We start from the raw sequence: 15,865 nt of genomic DNA, 5'->3' as shown, positions 1-15,865 counted from the left end.
AGTTTTCAATAAGGCTTGTTAGTGCCAGAATTAGGGCATCCAGGCCTGACATCTTATTCCAAACCAAAGCCAGTTTGTTGAGTAGACATGAGATATTTATCACATACAAATAGAAAGTCCTCTTCCTGTGCCTTTCAAGTAGGTGCAGTGTACTATAAGGAAGTTATATTCCCAAGGACATCCCAGAAATTAAAGTGCCACCACAAGGTGCTACTTTTAATTATAATGTTAAAAAGAATTTTTAAAACCTTATAATTTTGTCTTAACTGGTATAACTGTTCTTCTAAGTAAACAAAATAACCAGTTGTTTTTCATATTACTTTGCAGTATTTAGTTCATTTAGCTACTGTTTTATAATATCAGTTTATTGACTTTTGTTTTTTTCTTTGTCTTAAACTTTTATTTTAAGTTCAGGGGTACATGTGCAGGATATGCAGATTTGTTATACAGGTAAATGTTTGCCATGGTGCTTTGCTGCACAGATAATCCCATCACCTAGGTGTGAATCCCAGCATCCATTAGCTCCTCTTCCTGATGCTGTCCCTCCCCCCACCCCAACAGGCCCCAGTGTGTGTTGTTCGTCTTCCTGTGTCCATATGTTCACATTGTTCAGCTCCCACTTATAAGTTAGAACGTATGGTGTTTGGTTATCTGTTCCTGTGTTAGTTTGCTGAAGATAATGGCTTCCAACTCCACCCACGTCCCTGTAAAGGACATGATCTCCTTCCATTTTATGGCTACATAATATTCCATGGTGTATATGTACCACATTTTCTCTATCCAGTCTATCATTGATGGACATTTAGGTTGATTTCATGTCTTTGCTATTGAGAATAGTGCTGCAATGAACATATGCATGCATGTATCTTTATTTATTTATTTATTTTTAAAGAAAAGAGGTTTAATTGACTTACAGTTACACATGGCTGGGCAGGCCTCAGGAAACTTACAATTAATGCATGTATCTTTAAACTCAAATAATTTATATTTCTTTGGGTATATACCAAGTAATGAGATTGCTGGGTCAAATGGTATTTCTGGCTCTAGGTCTTCAAGGAATTGCCACACTATCTTCCACAATGATTGAACTAATTTACACTCCCACCAACAGTGTAAAGGCATTCTTTTATTTGCAACCTTGTAAGCATCTGTTGCTTTTGACTTTTTAGTAATAGCCATTCTGACTGGCGTGAGATAGTATCTCTTTGTGGCTTTGATTTGTGTTTAATAATCAGTGATGTTGAGCTTTTTTTACATGTTTGTTTTGGCCACATGTATGTCTTCTTTTCAGAAGTGTTTGTTCATGTCGTTTGCCCACTTTTTAATGGGGTTGTTTGTTTTTTTCTTAGAAATTTAAGTTCCTTGTGTAATAGACTCTGGATATTAGACCTTTGTTAGATGGAGAGATTGTAAAACTTTCCTCCCATTCTTTAGGATGTGTGTTCACTCTGATGATGGTTTCTTTTGCTGTGCAGGAACTCTTTAATTACATCCCATTTGTCAATTTTTTCTTTTGATGCAATTGCTTTTGGTGTTTTCATCATGAAATATTTGCCTGTGCCTATGTCCTGAATAGTATTGCCTGGATTTTCTTCTAGGGTTTTTACAGTTTCAGGTTTTATACTTAAGTCTTTTAATCCATCTTGAGTTGACTTTTATATAAGGTGTAAGGAAGGGGGCCAGTTACAATTTTCTGCATATGGCTAGGCAGCACTCCCAGCATCAATTACTAAATAGGGAATCCTTTCCCCATTGCTAGTTTTTGTCAGATTTGTCAAAGATCACATGTTTTTGGCGTGTGGTCTTATTTCTGGGTTCTGTTTTCTGTTCCATTGGTCTATGTGTCTGTTCTTCTGCCCATACCATACTGTTTTGGTTACTGTAGCCTTGTAGTATAGCTTGAAGTCTGTAGCATGGTGCCTTTAGCTTTTTTCTTAGGATTGTCTTGGCTATTCAGGCTCTTTTTTGGTTCCATACGAATTTTTAAATAGCTTTTTCTAATTCTCTGAAGAATGCCAATGGTAGTTTAATGGGAATAGCATTCAATCCGTAAATTACTTTGGGCAGTTTGGCCATTTTCCCGATATTGATTCTTCCTATCTCATGAGCATGGAATGTTTTTACATTTGTTTGTGTCCTCTCTGATTTTGTTGAGCAGTGGTTTGTAGTTCTCCTTGAAGAAGTATTTCACTTCTCTTGTTAGCTGTATTCCTAGGTATTTTATTCTTTTTGTGACAATTGTGAATGGGATTTCATTTATAATTTGGTTCTCTGCTTACCAGTTGTTGATGTATAGGAAGGCTAGCGATTTTTGCACATTAATTTTGTATCCTGAGACCTTGCTGAAGTTGCTTATTAGCTTCAGAAGCTTTTGAGCTGAGACAATAGGGTTTTCTACATATAGGATCATGTCATGTGCAAACAAGGATAGTTTGACTTCCTTTATTCCTATTTGAATGCCCTTTATTTCTTTCTCTTGGCTGATTGCCCTGGCCAGAACTTCCAATAATATGTTGAATAGGAGTGGTGAGAGAGGGCATCCTTATCTTGTGCCAGTTTTCAAGGGAAATGCTTCCAGGTTTGCCCACTTAGTATGATATTACCTGTGGGTTTGTGATAAATGGCTCTTATTATTTTGAGGTATGTTCCTTCAATACCTGGTTTATTGAGAGTTTTAAACATGAAGAGATGTTCAATTTTATCACAGGCCTGCATCTATTGAGATAATGATGTGGTTTTTGTCTTTAGTTCTGTTTATATGATAAATCACATTTATTGGTTTGCATATGTTGAATGAACCTTGTATCTGGGGATGAAGCCACCTTGATTGTTGTGAATAGCTTTTTGATATGCTGCTGGATTCATTATGCCAGTATTTTATTGAGGATTTTTACATCAATGTTTATCAAGGATATTGACCTGATGTTTTCTTTTTTTTTTTTTAACAAGCAGGAGGTAGCAGTTTTTATTTTTATTTTTTGTGAGTTTATTTTTTATTTTATTTTATTATACTTTAAGTTCTAGGGTACATGTGCACAATGTGCAGGTTTGTTACATATGTATATATGTGCCATGTTGGTGTGCTGCACCCATTAACTCGTCATTTACATTAGGTATATCTCCTAATGCTTTCCCTCCTCCCTTCCCCTACCGCACAACAGGCCCCAGTGTGTGACGTAAACCTTCCTGTGTCCAAGTATACTCATTGTTCAATTCCCACCTAGGAGTGAGAATATGCGGTGTTTGGTGTTTTGTCCTTGTGATAGTTTGCTGAGAATGATGGTTTCCAGCTTCATCCGTGTCCCTGCAAAGGACATGAACTCATCCTTTTATATGGCTGCATAGTATTCCATGGTGTATATGTGCCACATTTTCTTAATCCAGTCTATCATTGTTGGACATTTGGGTTGGTTTCAAGTCTTTGCTTTTGTGAATAGTGCCGCAATAAACATTCGCGTGTGTGTGTCTTTATAGCAGCATGATTTATAATCCTTTGGGTATATACCCAGTAATGGGATGGCTGGGTCAAATGGTATTTCTAGTTCTAGATCCTTGAGGAATGGCCACACTGTCTTCCATAATGGTTGAACTAGTTTACAGTCCCACCATCAGTGTAAAATTGTTCCTATTTCTCCACATCCCTCCTGTTGTTTCCTGACTTTTTAACGATCGCCATTCTAACTGGTGTGAGATGGTATTTCATTGTGGTTTTGATTTGCATTTCTCTGATGGCCAGTGATGATGAGCATTTTTTCATGTGTCTGTTGGCTGCATAAATGTCTTCTTTTGAGAAGTGTCTGTTCATATCCTTCGCCCACTTTTTGATGGGTTTTTTGTTGTTGTTGTTGTTGTTGTTGTTGTTGTTGTTGTTGTTGTAAATTTGAGTTCTTTGTAGATTCTGGATATTAGCCCTTTGTCAGATAAGTAGATTGCAAAAATTTTCTCCCATTCTGTAGGTTGCCTGTTCACTCTGATGGTAGTTTCTTTTGCTGTGCAGAATTTGTTGTATCTCTCCCAGGTTTTGGTATCAAGATGAAGTTAGCCTCACAGAATGAGTTGGGGAAGAGTCTCTCCTTTTCAATTTTTTGGAATAGTTTCAATAGAAATGATACCAGCTTTTCTTTGTAACTCTGGTAGAATTCAGCTGTGAATTCATCTGGTCCTGGGCTTTTTTTGATTGGTAGGCTGTTTATTACTGCCTCAAATTCAGAACTCATTATTGGTCTATTCAAGGATTTAATTTCTTCCTTGTTCAGTCTTGGGAGGGTGTATGTACCCCGGAATTTATTCTAAATTTTCTCGTTTATGTACATAGAGGTTTTATAGTATTCTCTGATGGTTGTTTGTATTTCTGTGGGATCAGTGGTGATATCCCCTGATCATTTCTGATTGTGTTTATTTGATTCTTCTCTCTTTCCTTCTTTATTATTCTGGCTAGTGGTCTATCTATTTGATTAATTTTAAAAACCCTGGATTTGTTGATTTTTTTTTGAAGAGTTTTTTCATGTCTATATCTCCTTCAGTTCAGCTCTGATCTTGGCTATTTCTCGTCTTCTGCTAGCTTTGGTGTTTCTTTGCTCTTGGTTCTCTAGTTCTTTTAGTTGTGATATTAGGGTGTCAATTTGAGATCTTTCTAGCTTTTTGGTGTGGGGATTTAGTGCTATAAATTTCCCTCTTAACACTATTTTAGCTGTGTCCCAGAGATTCTGGTACATTGTCTTTTGGTTCTCGTTCATTTCAAAGAACTTGTTGATTTCTGTCTTAATGTCATTATTTGCCCAAGAGTCATTCAAGAGCAGGTTATCCAATTTCCATGTAGTGGTGTGGTTTTGAGTTAATTTCTTAATCTTGAGCTCTAATTTATTATGCTTTGGTCTGAGAGACTGTTATGATTTCAGTTCTTATGCATTTGCTGAGGAGTGTTTTACTTCCGTTTATATGCTCAATTTTAGAGTAAGTGCCATGTGGCAATGAGATGAGTGTTTATTCTGTTGTTTCTGGCTGAAGAGTTCTGTAGATATCTATCAGGTCCTCTTGATCCAGAGATGAGTTCGGGTTCTGCATATCCTTGTTAATTTTCTGTGTTGATGATCTGACTAATACTGTCAGTGGAGTGTTAAAGTCTTTCACTATTACTGTGTTGGAATCTAAGTCTTTTTGTAGATCTCTAAGAACTTGCATTATGAATATGGGTGCTCCAGTATTTGGTGCATATATATTTAGAAAGCTCTTCTTGTTGAATTGAACCTTTTTCCATTATGTAATGTCCTTCTTTGTCTTTTTTTATTTTTGTTGGTTTAAAGTCAGTTTTGTTAGAAACTAGGATTGTAACCTCTACTTTTTTCTGTTTTTCAGTTGTTTGATAAATTTTCCTCCATCCCTTTATTTTGAGCCTATGTGTGTCTTTGCACTTGAGATGGGTCTCTTGAAGACAGCATACCAGTGGGTCTTGGCTCTTTGTCCAGATTTATAGTCTGTGTCTTTTAATTGAGACATTTAGCCCATTTACACTTAAGGTTAATATTGTTATGTGTGAGTTTGATCCTGTCATCATGATGCTAGCTTGCTATTTTGCAGACTTCTTTATGTGGTCATTCCATAGTGTCACTGGTCTGTGTACTTCAGTGTGTTTTTGTAGTGACTTGTAACAGTCTTCCCTTTCCATATTTAGTGCTTCCTTCAGGAGGTCTTGCAAGGCAGGCCTGGTGGCAATTAATTCCCTCAGTATTTTCTTGTCTGAAAAGGATCTTATTTCTCCTTCAGTTAGGAAGCTTAGTTTGGTAGGTGTCAAATACTGGGCTGAAAATTATTTTCTTTAAAAATTTTGAATATTGGCCCCAATCTCTTCTGGCTTTTAGGGTTTCCACTGGGAGATCTGCTGTTAGTCTGATCTACTTTCCTTTGTAGGTAATGTGGCCTTTTGCTCTGGCTGCCCTGAATATTTTCTTTATTTCAACCTTGGAGAATCTGATGATTATGTGTCTTGGAATTGATTTTCTCATGGAGTATCTTACTGGGGTTCTCTGCATTTCCTGAATTTGAATGTTGGCCTGTCTTGCTAGGCTGGAGAAGTTCTCCTGGATGATATCCTGAAATATATTTTCCAGCTTGGTTCAATTCACGCCATCTCTTTCAGGTACCCCAATCAGTTGTAGGTTTGCTCTCTTTATATAATTCCATATTTCTCAGATTTTATTCATTCCATTTTATTCCTTATTCTCTATTCTTGTCTGTCTTATTTCAGAAAGATAGTCTTCAAGCTCTGAGATTCCTTCCTCTGCTTTATTTATTCTGCTATTGATACTTGTGATTGCATAGTAAAGTTGTCATATTGTGTTTTCTAGCTCCGTCATGTCGGTTATATTCCTCCCTAAACTGGCTATTCTGGCTATCAGCTCCTGTATTGTTTTATCATGATTCTTAGCCCCTTTGCATTGGGTTACAACATGCTCCTTTAGCTCAGTGAAGTTTGTTATTACCCACCTTCTGAAGCCTACTTCTGTCAATTCAGGCATCTTAACCTCAGCCCAGTTCTGTGCCCTTGCTCTAGAGGTGTTGCATTCATTTGAAGGAGTAGAGACACTCTGGCGTTTTGTTTTCAGCCTTTTTGTGTTGATTATTTCTCATATTTGTGGGCTTATCTATCTTCAATGTTTGAGGTTGCTGACCTTTGAATGAGTTTTTTGTGGGGTCTTTTCTGTTGATGTTGTTGTTTTCTGTTTGTTTTTCTTTTAACAGTCAGGTCACTCTCCTATAGGGCTGCTGTGGTTTGCTGCAGGTCTACTCCAGACCCTACTTGCCTCATTTTTTTTTCATACCTGGATGTATCACCAGTGAAGGCTGTGAAACAACAAAGATGGCAGCCTTCTCTTTCCTCTGGAAGCTCCATCCCAGGGGGGTAATGACCTGTTTCTGGCCCAAATGCACCTATAGGAGGTATCTCGAGACCCCTGTTGGGAAGTTTCACCCAGTCAGGAGGAGTGGAAACAGGGACCCACTTAAAGAAGCAGTCTGGCTGCTTTTTGGTAGAGCAGGTTTGCTCTACTGGAGGGAACCCATCCTTGTCCAGAAAATTTGGAGTCTGCAAAGCCAGCAGACTGGAATGGCTGAATCAACTGTACCACAGAGATAACAGCCACCCCTTCCCCTGGAAGCTCCATCCCAGGGAAAGTTCAGAGCTCTGTCCCTATAAGCCTAGGTGAAGTGGCTGAAGACCCCACAGGGAGGTCCTGCCCAGTGAGGAGAAATGGGTTGGGGTCCCACTTAAAGAAGCAGTCTGGCCAGTCGTGGTGGCTCACGCCTGTAATCCCATCACTTCAGGAGGCCAAGGCAGGCAGATCACCTGAGGTCGGGAGTTCGAGACCAGCCTGACCAACATGGAGAAACCCCATCTCTACTAAAAATACAAAATTAGCCAGGTATCGTGGCCCATGCCTGTAATCCCAGCTATTTGAGAGGCTGAGGCAGGAAAATCGCTTGAACCTGGGAGGCAGAGGTTGCAGTGAACTGAGATTGTGCCATTGCACTCCAGCCTGGGCAATAAGAGTGAAACTCCATCTCAAAAAAACAAACAAACAAAAAAGCAGCAGTCTGGCCATGATCTGCCAAAGCAGCTGTCCTGCATTGTGTTGTATATATTTAGCGTAAATAGATAAGTCCAAAATTTTCCAAACTGACCCTTCCTCATCGGGACAATTTTCATTCTCTAAAACTGGAGGCTGAAATGGCTGAGTTCACTGAACTGCAGATATGGTGGCTGCCCCATCCCCCAGGAGCTCTGTCCCAGGGAGAAATCAGAGCTCTCTCTGTATTACCCTGGCTGGAGTGGCTGAAGTCCCCACAGACAGGCTCCACCCAGTGAGGAGGAATGGATTGGGGTCCTGCTTATAGAAGCAGCCTAGCCACAACCTGGCAAAGTAGGTACGCTTCACTGTGGGGGGGTCCTTCCTCCTCTGGACCATTTGCACTCTCCAAAGCTGGCAGGCTGGAATGGCTGAGCTGACTGAATCACAGAGATGGCAGCCACCCCTCCCCACAGGAACTTTATCTCATCTCAGGCAGACTTCAGCCTGTTGCAGTTGGCTGGCTAGAATTACAAGCCAGTGGGTCTTAGCTTGTACAGTGCTATGGAAGTGGAGCCTGCAGAATGACACTGCTTGACTCCCTAGATTTAGCCCTCTTCTTAGGTGTATGTACAAATGGATCTCCCACCTTGCTGGGGCTACTGGGGCTGGAGTATGTAAAACTCCTGGGTCTCTGCGTGTGGCTGAGCAGCTGCTCTGCCATGACTCCACACAGCTTTGTGTATCGGACCCAAGGCCCTGGTGGCATGGGATCACCAGAGGATCTCCTTATCGGTGGGTTGCAGTGATCTGTGGGAGAAGAGTGATTTCCTGAGCAGGGTGGCACAATCATTCACCAATTCCCTTGGCTGGGGGTTGGGTTTTTTTTTTTTTTTTGTCTCTGTGCCACTCCTGGGAGGGCTATTTCCCCACCCTGCTTTTCTTCATTCTCTATGGGTCTAGTTGTTTGCCTAGTCAGTCCGAATGCGAGAACCTGTATATTTTAGTTGAAGGTGCTGAACTCACTCACTACTTTCATTCCTCTCCATGAGTGCCACGGACTGCTGCTTCTAATCAGCCATCTAGGCCCCTCCCATACCACCTATTGACCTTTGGTTGGGAAAAACAGTATGAATTTGTTCAGTTAATTGGAGAATCTTTAGCACCCTAGGCTAAGGATTAATTGCCTATGGTACACCACATTCATTGTAATAGCCAAAAATGCCCCTACATATTTCCACATACCCCAAGCAGGGTACTTAATTCTCACTCTACCTGAGAATGACAGTACCATAAAAACGCACCACTAGGTGTGGTTCTTAAAACACAGTGTTTGATTTTATATGTTTTCAATTTTTTAAGTTAGATATATTTAAATTATCTCAAATATTTTATTATTTGTTCTGCTATTTTATTGAAGTATAACATACAGACTCTACTCCCAGAATTAAGTTTTAAAGAGAATAATTTAATGAATGTTTCCCCATATATTATACCTATGTAATCAGTATCCAGGTTAAAATTTTAAACATTCTAGTATCTCATAAATCTTCATGCCTCTTTTCAATCAACCTCCTCTTAGAGGTAACTACTACGCTAACTTCTATCACCATAGATTGGTTTTGCCTGTTTTTGAAGTCCATAAAAAAGGAATCCTAGTTGGTACTATTCTATGTGTACCTTTCACTCAACACAGTGTTTTTCAAATTTATCCATGTTGATGCATTTTTCAGTAGTTAATTTCCTTTGATTGCTGTTAGTTATTCCCTTTTATCACACTTGGTTTAACCATTCAGCCATTGAAGTATACTTGTTTCCATTGTTTTGTGTGTTATGAATAAAGCTCCAATGAACATTCTTGTACATGTCTTTTGGCATATAAATATAGTTGTTCCTCAGTACCCACTGATTGGTTTCAGGACCTCCCATAGATACCAAAATCGCAGATGCTCAGGTTCCTTACATGAAATGGCATGGTGTTTGCATATAACCCATTCACACCCTCCTACATATTTTAAATCATCTCTAGATTATTTACAATACTAATACACTATAAATGCTATGTAAATAGTTTTTGTATTGTTTGTTATTTGTATTATTTTTCTTGTATTGTTAATTTTAAAACTATTTTTTAATCCAGTTGGTTGAATGCATGAATGTGGAACCATACATAGGGAAGGCTGACTCTGTGTATCAGAGACTATGTGTGTGTGTGAGTGTAAATAAAACTTTAATACATGCTCACACATATACACCCAGATACTCATTTTTCTTGTGTATATAAGTAGGAATAAAATTGCTGGGGTCATAAGACAGGCATATATTTAGCATAAATAGATAATGACAAAATTTTCCAAACTGATTGTATAAATCTGCACTCCCACCATGATCTTCTGTACATCAAAATCCACCATAAAGGAAGTAAAAGGGAAAGCCACAGACTGGTAGAAAATATTCAACCAAAGACTAGTATCCAAAATATATAAAGAATTTCTACAAATTAATACCAAAGAAAGACAAACAACCCAATTCTTTTTTTAATGGACCAAAGACTTGAAAAGCTATTTCACAAGAGAATATCCAAATGGCCAATAAACTCATGAAAAGGTGCTCAATATCATTAGTAATCAAAGGAGTACAAAATAAAATCACAATAAGATGCCACTACAAATGATATGGTTTGCAAGAATAGACTAATGCAACACACCAACTAGAAGAGTTAAAATTAAAAACATTGGCAATATCAAATATTTTTTAGATTTTTTCTAAATATCAGTTTTTTAATGTTATAAATGTTTATTATTTTAGCTAACATTTCTTGAGTACTTACACTGTGCCAAACACCACAGCTAAATGCTTTACATTTAACAGTAATTATGGGGATGATATTATTATCTCTATTTCTTGGATGAGGCAATTAAAGCTTGGAGAAATTAAGCAAGAAGCTCCAAGTCACAGAATTTAAATGACACTTAAGTGGTTGGGACTTGAACCTGGATCTGTCTAAATTTACAGTATGTGGCCTTGACAGGGGAGACAACCGTTGCTGTTATGTTTGGTAAGTGCTGGACCCAACTGCTCTCAGAGAGCAAACGTTGTCATAGAGCAGCGTTGCTCAGAGGATTCTGCCAGTAGTTGTCTCTAAAAACAGTCTCTTTATACCCAGTAACGGGATTGCTGGGCCAAATGATATTTCTGATTCTAGATCCTTGAGGAATGCCCGCACTGTCTTCCACAGTGGTTGGACTAATTTACACTCCCACCAACAGTATAAAAACATTCCTCTTTCTCCACATCCTTGCCAGCATCTGTTGTTTCCAGACTTTTTAATTATTGCCATTCTTTTTTTTTTATTATACTTTAAGTTCTAGGGTACATTTTCACAACGTGCAGGTTTGTTACATATGTATACATGTGCCATGTTGGTGTGCTGTGCCCATCAACTTGACACTTACATTAGGTATTTCTCCTAATGCTATCCCTCCCCCAGCCCCCCACCCCATGACAGGCCCTGGTATATGATGTACCCCACCCTATGTCCAAGTGTTCTCATTGTTCAATTCCCACCTGTGAGTGAGAACATGTGGTGTTTGGTTTACTGTCCTTGTGATAGTTTGCTCAGAATGATGGTTTCCAGCTTCATCGATGTTGCTACAAAGGACATGAACTCATCCTTTTTTATGGCTGCATAGTATTCCATGGTGTATATGTGCCACATTTTCTTAATCCAGTCTATCATTGATGGACATTTGGGTTGGTTCCAAGTCTTTGCTATTGTGAATAGTGCCACAATAAACATACAGGTGTGTGTGTCTTTATAGCAGCATGATTTATAATCCTTTGGGTATATACCCAGTAATGGGATGGCTGGGTCAAATGGTATTTCTAGTTCTAGATCCTTGAGGAATCGCCACACTGTCTTCCAAAATGGTTGAACTAGTTTACACTCCCACCAATGGTGTAAAAGCATTCATATTTCTCCACATCCTCTCCAGCAACTGTTGTTTCTATGATCGCCATTCTAACTGGCATGAGATGGTATCTTATTGTGGTTTTGATTTCCATTCCTCTGATGACCAGTGATGATGAGCATTTTTTCATGTGTCTTTGGCTGCATAAATGTCTTCTTTTGAAAAGTGTCTGTTCATATCCTTTGCCCACTTTTTTATGAAATTGTTTGATTTTTTCTTGTAAATTTGTTTGAGTTCTTTGTAGATTCTGGATATTAGCCCTTTGTCAGATAAGTAGATTGCAAAAATTTTCTCCCATTCTGTAGGTTGCCTGTTCACTCTGATGGTAGTTTCTTTTGCTCTGCAGAAGCTCTTTAGTTTAATTAGATCCCATTTGTCTATTTTGGCTTCTGTTTCCATTGCTTTTGGTGTTTTAGTCATGAAGTCCTTGCTCATGCCTACGTCCTGGATGGTATTGCCTAGGTTTTCTTCTAGGGTTTTTATGGTTTTAGGTCTAATATTTAAGTCTTTAATCCATCTTGAATTAATTTTTGTACAAGGTGTAAGGAAGGGATCCAGTTTCAGCTTTCTACATCTGACTAATCAGTTTTCCCAGCACCATATATTAAATAGGGAATCCTTTCCCCATTTCTTGTTTTTGTCAGGTTTGTCAAAGATCAGATGGTTATACATGTGTGGTGTTATTTCTGAGGCCTCTGTTCTGTTCCATTGGGCTATATCTCTGTTTTGGTACCAGTACCATGCAGTTTTGGTTGCTGTAGCCTTGTAGTATAGTTTGAAGTCAGGTAGCATGATGACTCCAGCTTTGTTCTTTTGGCTTAGGATTGTCTTGGCAATTCGGGCTCTTTTTTGATTCCATATGAACTTTAAAGTAGTTTTTTCCAATTTTGTGAAGAAAGTCATTGGTAGCTTGATGGGGATGGCATTGAATCTATAAATTACCTTGGGCAGTATGACCATTTTCAGGATATTGATTCTTCCTATCCATGAGCATGGAATGTTCTTCCATTTGTTTGTGTCCTCTTTTATTTAATTGAGCAGTGGTTTGTAGTTCTCCTTCAAGAGATCCTTCACATCCCTTATAAGTTGGATTCCTAGGTATTTTTTCATTTTTATTTTTTACTATTATACTTTCAGTTCTAGGGTACATGTGCACAATGTGCAGGTTTGTTTCATATGTATACATGTGCCATGTTGGTGTGCTCCAACCGTTAACTTGTCCCAAATCAAAACCACAATGAGATACCATCTCACACCAGTTAGAATGGCAATCATTAAAAAGTCAGGAAACAACAAGTGCTGGAGAGGTTGTGGAGAAATAGGAATGCTTTTACACTGTTGGTGGGACTGTAAACTACTTCAACCATTGTGGAAGACAGTGTGGCGTTTCCTCAAGGATCTAGAAATAGAAATACCATTTGACCTAGCCATCCCATTACTTAGCATATACCCAAAGGATTATAAATCATGCTGCTATAAAGACACATGCAAATGTATGTTTATTGCAGCACCATTCACAGTAGCAAAGACTTGGAACCAACCCTAATGTCCATCATTGATAGACTGGATTAAGATTCCTAGGTATTTTATTCTCTTTGTAGCAATTGTGAATGGGAGTTCACTCATGATTTGGCTCTCTGTTTGTCTGTTATTGGTGTATAAGAATGCTTGTGATTTTTGCACATTGATTTTGTATCCTGAGACTTTGCTGAAGTTGCTTATCAGCTTAAGGAGATTTTGGGCTGAGACGATGGGGTTTTCTAAATATACAATCATGTCATCTGCAAACAGGGACAATTTGACTTCCTCTTTTCCTATTTGAATACTCTTTATTTCGTTCTCTTGCCTGATTGCCCTGGCCAGAACTTCCAATATGATGTTGAATAGGAGTGGTGAGAGAGGGCATCCCTGTCTTGTGCCAGTTTTCAAAGGGAATGCTTCCAGTTTTTGCCCATTCAGTATGATACTGGCTGTGGGTTTGTCATAAAAATAGCTCTTATTATTTTGAGACACGTTCCATCAATACCTAGTTTATTGAGAGTTTTTAGCATGAAGGGCTGTGGAATTTTGTCAAAGGCCTTTGCTGCATCTATTGAGATAATCATGTGGTTTTTGTCTTTGGTTCTGTTTATTTGATGGATTACATTTATTGATTTTCATATGTTGAACTAGGCCTTGCATCCCAGGAATGAAGCCAATTTGATCTTGGTGGATAGCTTTTTGATGTGCTGCTGGATTCGGTTTGTCAGTATTTTATTGCGGATTTTCACATCGATGTTCATCTGGGATATTGGTCTAAAAGTCTCTTTTTTTGTTGTGTCACTGCCAGCCTTTGGTGTTAGGATGATGCTGGCCTCATAAAATGAGTTAGGGAGGATTCCCTCTTTTTCTGTCAATTGAAATAGTTTCAGGATTGGTACCAGCTCGTCTTTGTACCTCTGGTAGAATTTGGCTGTGAATCCATCTGGTCCTGGACTTTTTTTGTTTGGTAGGCTATTAATTATTGTCTCAATTTCAGCTCCTGTTATTGGTCTATTCAGAGATTCAGCTTCTTCCTGGTTTAGTCTTGGGAGGGTATATGTGTCCAGGAATTTATTCATTTCTTCTAGATTTTCTAGTTTATTTGTGTAGAGGTGTTTATAGTATTCTCTGATGGTAATTTGTATTTCTGTGGGATCGGTGGTGATATCCCCTTTATCATTTTTTATTGTGTCTATTTGATTCTTGTCTCTTTTCTTTATTAGTCTTGCTAGCAGTCTAGCAGTCTATCACTTTGGTTGATCTTTTCAAAAAAACCAGCTCCTGGATTCATTGATTTTTTGAAGGGTTTTTTGTGTCTCTATCTCCTTCAGTTCTGCTCTGATCTTAGTTATTTCTTGACTTCCATTAGCTTTTGAATTTGTTTGCTCTTGTTTCTCTAGTTCTTTTAATTGCAATATGAGGATGTTGATTTTAGATCTTTCCTGCTTTCTCTTGTGGGCATTTAAGTGCTATAAATTTCCATCTACACACTGCTTTAAATGTGTCCCAGAGATTCTAGTATGTTATGTCTTTGTTCTCATTGGTTTCAAAGAACATCTTTATTTCTGTCTCCATTTCATTATCCAGTAGTCATTCAGGAGCAGGTTGTTCAGTTTCCATGTAGTTGTGCGGTTTTGACTGAGTTTCTTAATCCTGAGTTCTAATTTGATTGAACTGTGGTCGGAGAGACAGTTTGTTATGATTTCTGTTCTTTCACATTTGAGGAGTGCTTTACTTCCAGCTATGTGGTCAATTTTGGAATAAGTACGATGTGGTGCTGAGAAGAATGTATATTCTGTTGATATTGGGTGGAGAGTTCTGTGGATGTCTATTAGGTCTGCTTGGTGCAGAGCTGAGTTCAAGTCCTGTATATCCTTGTTAACCTTCTGTCTCATTGATCTGTCTAATATTGACAGTGGGGTGTTAAAATCTCCCATTATTATTGTGTGGAGTCTAAGTCTCTTTTTAGGTCTGTTAGGACTTGTTTTATGAATCTGGGTGCTCCTGTATTGGTTGCATATATATTTAGATTAGTTAGCTCTTCTTGTTGAATTGATCCCTTTACCATTATGTAATGGCCTTCTTTGTCTCTTTTGATCTTTGTTGGTTTAAAGTCTATTTTATCAGAGACTAGGATTGCAACCCCTGCTTTTTTTTTTTTTTTTCGCTTTCTATTTGCTTGGTAGATCTTCCTCCATCCCTTTATTTTGAGCCTATGTGTGTCTCTGCACGTGAGATGGGTCTCCTGAATACAGCACTCTGATGGGTCTTGACTCTTTGTCCAATTTGCCAGTCTGTGTTTTTAATTAGGGCATTTAGCCCGTTTACTTTTAAGGTTAATATTGTTATGTGTGAATTTGATCCTGTCATTATGATGTTAGCTGGTTATTTTGCCCATTAATTGATGCAGTTTCTTCCTAGCATCGATGGTCTTTACAATTTGGCATGTTTTTGCAGTGGCTGGTACCAGTTGTTTCTTTCCATGTTTAGTGGTTCCTTCAGGAGCTCTTGTAAGGCAGGCCTGGTGGTGACAAAATCTCTTAGCAGCAACATCAAATATTTTTAAACAATTCAAAAATTAGACTTCTAAAGGAGATTTTTATTTACCTGTTATTATCCGGCACTTCTGCACCAATATTATGAAGTAGGTATTATTTCTTCTATTTTACATGTGAAGAAACAGGTTGAGAATGTCTGATTTTGCAAAGTGATTTTCTGTTAAGTAATAGAGATGAGACTTAAACCTAGAAATTCTGACCACAGATCCTTTTTTTCAACTCAGTCTACCCTTCGGCACAGATAGAATAAATG

The 15,865-nt window shown here is 38.4% G+C and overlaps 1 protein-coding gene across 4 annotated transcripts in view; it reads left to right on the top strand.

Moving 5' to 3' along the window:
- Positions 1–15,865, top strand: part of ZDHHC15 (zinc finger DHHC-type palmitoyltransferase 15) — a 149,302-nt gene that overhangs the window by 52,703 nt on the left and 80,734 nt on the right. The window lies entirely within an intron of this gene.

The sequence above is a fragment of the Pan troglodytes genome, chromosome X, assembly GCF_028858775.2.
Source record: "Pan troglodytes isolate AG18354 chromosome X, NHGRI_mPanTro3-v2.0_pri, whole genome shotgun sequence".
Classification (NCBI taxonomy): domain Eukaryota; kingdom Metazoa; phylum Chordata; class Mammalia; order Primates; family Hominidae; genus Pan; species Pan troglodytes.
This window is presented reverse-complemented; position numbering and strand designations above follow the sequence as displayed.